Genomic DNA, 5,707 nt, shown 5'->3' with positions numbered 1-5,707 from the left:
ATTACTCTGCTTAACGTATATATTTAAAGCTTATGTAAATTTCGGTATGAATAGTTAGCCTGTCCCAAGTATAGGTTCATTAAGTCTATACTGAGACAGTTTAACTTTTCATATAATACCTAACCCTAGTCGCAACTCAAGGACTAACTATGTTGCCCTAGTTCGTTCACTAGTCTCTGTCTGTTTTTCTGTCATTAAAACTTTACAAACTTTTTCTTCAATTTTTATCTTTTCTTCAAATTTTTATCTTTTATTTATCTTTGCCTCAATAATATGTTCTTACCACTCCCTAAGTGTTTTATGAAGGTAATTATGAGATTCTGCTCTTAAAGTTGTCTTTCTAAAGCATTTACAGAAAACTGCCTTTTCCGTATTATTTTATTATTTTATTAAAATATTATTTTTAATTAAATATTATTATTTAATATTTTATTATTATTTATTATTTTATCATTAAATTTTCGAAAATTACCTTATCTTTACCTTTAACCTTTAAAATTCACTTTTTACCACCCGTAACTTTTAATATTTCTACTTTAACCACCCTAACTTTCAGAAATTACCAAATAACCCCTCAAACACCAAAATATTTACTTCCTTACCCTTTTTAAGATCTAAAAGGTGTTCTTCAATGTTCTTTATCACACTCAAAGTGTTCTTCGTGTTCTTCGTAAATTCTTCAGATTCTTTCTCTGTTTTTACCCGTTTTTCAGTCTTTTCAGCAACCGATTTTTACCAAAATCCAAAATAAATTCCCAGTCACCAAAACCCCATCTTTTCTACATGGTTTTAACACAAATTGAACCTCAATTTAAGCTCTAGGGTTTTGTTTTCCAGCAGCCACAAGAACACACATTCATAGCTTGAATTTCATCAAATTTCATCAAATTTTCACCAAAATTTCAACAAGAATTACTCATACAAACAATCAATTTCAAGCACAGCCAAACCATATCATAATCACAAAACTCAAACACAATCAATCAAGATTAAATTCGTCAAACCCTACTTGGTTTTGCTGCTCCTAATTCGGTTAGACTTTCAGGTGGTCCTTAAGCACTTTTTCCTCCTAAATCACATCAAGAACAACTTTAAATCCAAAAACCCTCAACTAACCAAATATCACTCAGCATGTTAAGAAGTGATTTATAACGTTAGACTTGCTGTAAATTCACGTTTCTTGGCCTTCAAGTCAAGTTAAGCATGATTCCTAAGGAAAAACATCAAGAAAACACATATTTTGCATGGTTTTCCTTGAAAACCGAATTGAAGAGGGAGGGAGACAGCCATCTCACCTTATTTCCAGCCTTGATAAGTTACATGGTTATGTAGAGGAAGAAGATAGGATCACTTTGGTGAAATCGGAGTTTTGATTTGAGTTTTAGTTCAGAAGAAATCAAGCTTTGATGATTAAGTGTTCATGAAAATTTCTCTCTTTTCTCTCTTGTTATTTTCGTTCAAAATGAAGAAATGAGACAGCCTTGGAGTTTCTTGGGGGTGTAGGGTGAGTTTTGATTGGTTGGCTTGAAGGTGGATTAAAATAATATTAAAATATCTTAGGTGTATAACTACTAAAACTAGATGTATCGGAACACTTGTAAAAACATCTCTAAAAATTATTTTTTGAGCTACTAGCATAAATTACACTAGTAACATATTTATTATGAGAATAAAACATGTATAATGAGGCCTTAGCATTGCTAAAGTCATCAGAGAGTGCTGGTGCTAAGCTGCACCAATAAACTGTGAACCGGGTTAAACCGATTTCCTGTTTTTAACTAAAACAGACCAGGTAACCTTATAATATCATTCAAGAAGCTTCTAATACTAATATAATGATAATATTATCCTATTATCTCTCTTCTCTCATAAATCAAGTCCGGTTCATCAAACTGAGACTATTTACGAAAAACAGAATCAATACTCTTAACTGATACAGTTCAAAAACTGGGTTTTTCGTGACTACGTTATCGAGCGTGCCTCAGAAAAGGTTCTATCTTAAAGATGACATAATGACAATGAAGATTGAGATACTTGGTGATATATCAGAGGTTCTCCCCTTACTGATCTTCTGGAGGATTCTGTGCCTTCGGAAAAGATCTCGCATACTAAAAAATCAGGGTTGTTACAAATATACTCCGGCTGTCGTCCAATGACTACGTTGAACATCATGTAGACTGCTTTGTGATTGTCAGGCACGTGGATCTTGGCTAAGCGAGTAACGAAGATTGGGTGATTGTCACGGGTCACCCCTTCATTCTGACTTAAATGAATTAAGTACAAGAGTATATCTTGGAGAAGAAGTAGGCGTGAATTGAATAGAAAAACAATAGTACTTGCATTAATTCTTGAAGAACAGTAGAGCTCCACACCTTAATCTATGGGGTGTAGAAACTCCACCGTTGAAAATACATAAGTGAAAAAGGTCTAGGCATGTTCAAATGGCTAGCCTCCAAAACGTGAACAATGGTCTCAGCTCCAAAGTTTGAAAACTGGATACGAATACAATTGTAAAAAGTGATATTTATACTAAACTAGTTACTAGGGATTACAGAAAATGAGTAACTAAGTGCAGATAGTGCAGAAATCTACTTTTGGGGCCCACTTGGTGTGTGCTTGGGCTGATCATTGAAGCTTTCACGTGCATAGGCTGTTCCTGGAGTTAAATACCAGCTTTGGTGCCAGTTTGGGTGTTTAACTCCAATTCTGGTGCCAGTTTGGGCGTTTTATGCCAAGATGTTTTAGGCTGGCTTTGGACGCTAGTTTGGGACTCAAATCTCAAGCAAAGTATAAACTATTATATATTGTTGGAAAGCCCAGGATGTCCACTTTTCAAAGAAATTGAGAACGTGCCAATTATGCTTCTGCAACTCTAGAAAATCCACTTCGAGTGCAGGAGGGTCAGAATCCAACAGCATCTGCAGTCCTTTTTCAACCTCTGAATCAGATTTTTGCTCAGGTCCCTCAATTTCAGCCAGAAAATACCTAAAATAACAAAAAAACACACAAACTCATAGTAAAGTCCAGAAATGTGATTTTTGCATAAAAACTAATAAAAATATAATAAAAAGTAACTAAAACATACTAAAAACTATGTAAAAACAATGCCAAAAAGGGTATAAATTATCCGCTCATCACAATGCCTGAGTTCTGATGATTCTATCATCCTTGGAAGACCTTTCCTAGCTACTGCAAATGCCATGATTAAAGTGGCAAAGGGAGAAATTATTTTCCAGCTAGGAGAGTGATGCAAAAGAATTCTTGCATATAGTTTGGAATCAATGGAATAAAAGCATTAATTCGTTGGTAGCATAGTCCAAACCAACAATGAATTCTCAAGATCAAATAATAAAGTCAACACAAAACATACCGAGAGTAATTAAACCTCGGGTCGTTCTCCCTAGGATGCAATTGAAAGTGTTTCTCTTTCGGTTGTGATGGCAAGGGGGTTTTGAATTAAAGAACTAAAGATTAAAGAAACTAAGAAATGAAAGAACTAAGGAATGAGAAAAATTGGGAATTAATGCAAGTAAAGAGAAAACAAGATCAAAACTTAGTGAAAATGCTAAGATATGCAAGAGAGCCTTGACTTGGGAATGAAGATCCAAGGAATCCTATCATTGTCATAACCACAACTATGGTAATTATGATGAGTCAATCTCGCCTAGTCAACCCCAACCATCGAGGAGTAAGTCAAGCAAGCATGATTGACCTTAATCCATAAGTCCTAACTAACTTACCAAACTAGTTGATAAAAGGCTAGCGTCAATGGAAACAAGAATCAACTAACTACCCAAGAATTACCACTAAATGTCAGACATTATGACTCTAGTATCCTAGGAACTTAAACCACAAGCCAAGGTGGAAAAATCTACTCAAAATCTAAGGTTGGCATTTTCACAAACACCTTGTGTGCATAAAAGTAAAACATGGAAAATTGCAAAGGAAATATAAAGAACTATAACCAACTATCAACCAAACCAAGCATAGACAAGTAAACAAACATAAAGAAAGCATGAAACCCTAAATTCATTAATCAAAACTTCAAGAACTCAAAATTGCAATTATAAACAAAGTGCTTGAACCAAAGGAAATGAAAATAAAGACAATGTAATTAAAGTGGAATTAAAGAGTAATTACAATTAAAGAAGCAAAATCCACAAGTAAGCTTGCTATAAAATGCTACAATGGAAATGGAAATTAAAACCCTAAGAGAGCAATTCTACACTACTCCTACTCCTACTATATGAAACTATGAAAAATAAATGCTAAGTCCGAATGCCTTCATATGTGGTGTTGCTCCCTTCATGTAGCCCTTGATTTCAGCCTCAAGCCTTCAGAAATGGGCCAAGGAAGCCCCAAAATTGCGAGTGCACGTGCATTTTTAATGAAGGCACGCACTGGGACCTGTGCCTGTGCGTCCGCACACTTCGCTGAATTTCCTCTTGTGCGTACACACAGAGGGTGCTGCACACGCACACATCGCGATACTCTGGCTTCGCTCTGCTTGGGTTCTCGTGCGTACGCACGCATGTTGATGTCATTCTTGTGCGTACGCACACAGCTTTGTGCGCACGCACGCAGCTTTGTGCACACACACACATGGCTGAACTCTCCTCCTTTGTTTTCTTCATGCTTCCTCCCAATTGTATGCTCCTCTTCCATTCCTACCTAGCCATTCCTACATTTTTCATCTGAAATCACTCACAAATAACATCAAGGTATCGAATGGAAGGTAAATGGAATAAAATTGGTAAAAATAAGCACAAAAGAGCATGTTTTCATAATCAAGCACAATTTAGGGAGAGAATACAAAAGCATGCTATTTTAGTGAATAAGTGTGAGTGTATGTGATGAAATCCATTCGAATCAAACCAAAATACATCGTCAAATATGGATTCATCAATTCCCCCACACTTAAACAATAGCATGTCCTCATGCTAAACCAAACAAAGGAGAAGGATAAAATGGAAAACAACTTATTGAATGCAACTATCTATATGCATGCAAATATACCATATACTATCTATCTATCTCTATGTATCTATAGTTCCTATCGATTTGGTGAAAACAAACAATCAAATTTCCATGTAAGACTATAGACATATAGGGCTAAGCAAAGAAATGATTCAATGCAAACAAAAATCTAGAGAATTGATTCAAGTTTCAAAATAAAGCAACTTGCAAGAATGCATGATAAAAGGTAGAGGAACATAGAATTGAGTGATCGAACCCTCCCTAGGTGTGTATGCACTTTCATCACTCGGTGTTTAGGGTCAATTCACTCAAATCTCCTCTAATCATGCTTTCAAGGAATTTCTTTTCATCTAACAATCAACATGTATTTGAAGCATGTATACAAGTATCATGAGGTCTTTAGAAGGTTGTAATGGGGTTGGGGTAAGGGTAGGATGAGTATATGGCTAAGTGAACTAATGGATTGAATTTTTGATTAGCTCAAATATCTAAATCAACCTATATCAATCAACCCACAACAAATGCATTCTAGCCACCCATTACTTCTTTTCACACACATTCATGTCTTAGTTTCTATTCAAAACATATATGCATTTCTTCTTCATTTTTTTTCATTTTCTTTGGGATAACTTTTGTCCCATCTTATTACTATATTTTTCTTCCATTTCATTTTTTTTCATTTCTTTTTCTTTTTCTATGACAAATGCATATGGTTAAAGCAAATTGATAC

The sequence above is a fragment of the Arachis ipaensis genome, chromosome B9 (genome assembly GCF_059453495.1).
Source record: "Arachis ipaensis isolate K30076 ecotype BB chromosome B9, ASM5945349v1, whole genome shotgun sequence".
Classification (NCBI taxonomy): domain Eukaryota; kingdom Viridiplantae; phylum Streptophyta; class Magnoliopsida; order Fabales; family Fabaceae; genus Arachis; species Arachis ipaensis.
Note: the sequence above shows the minus strand (reverse complement) of the source record.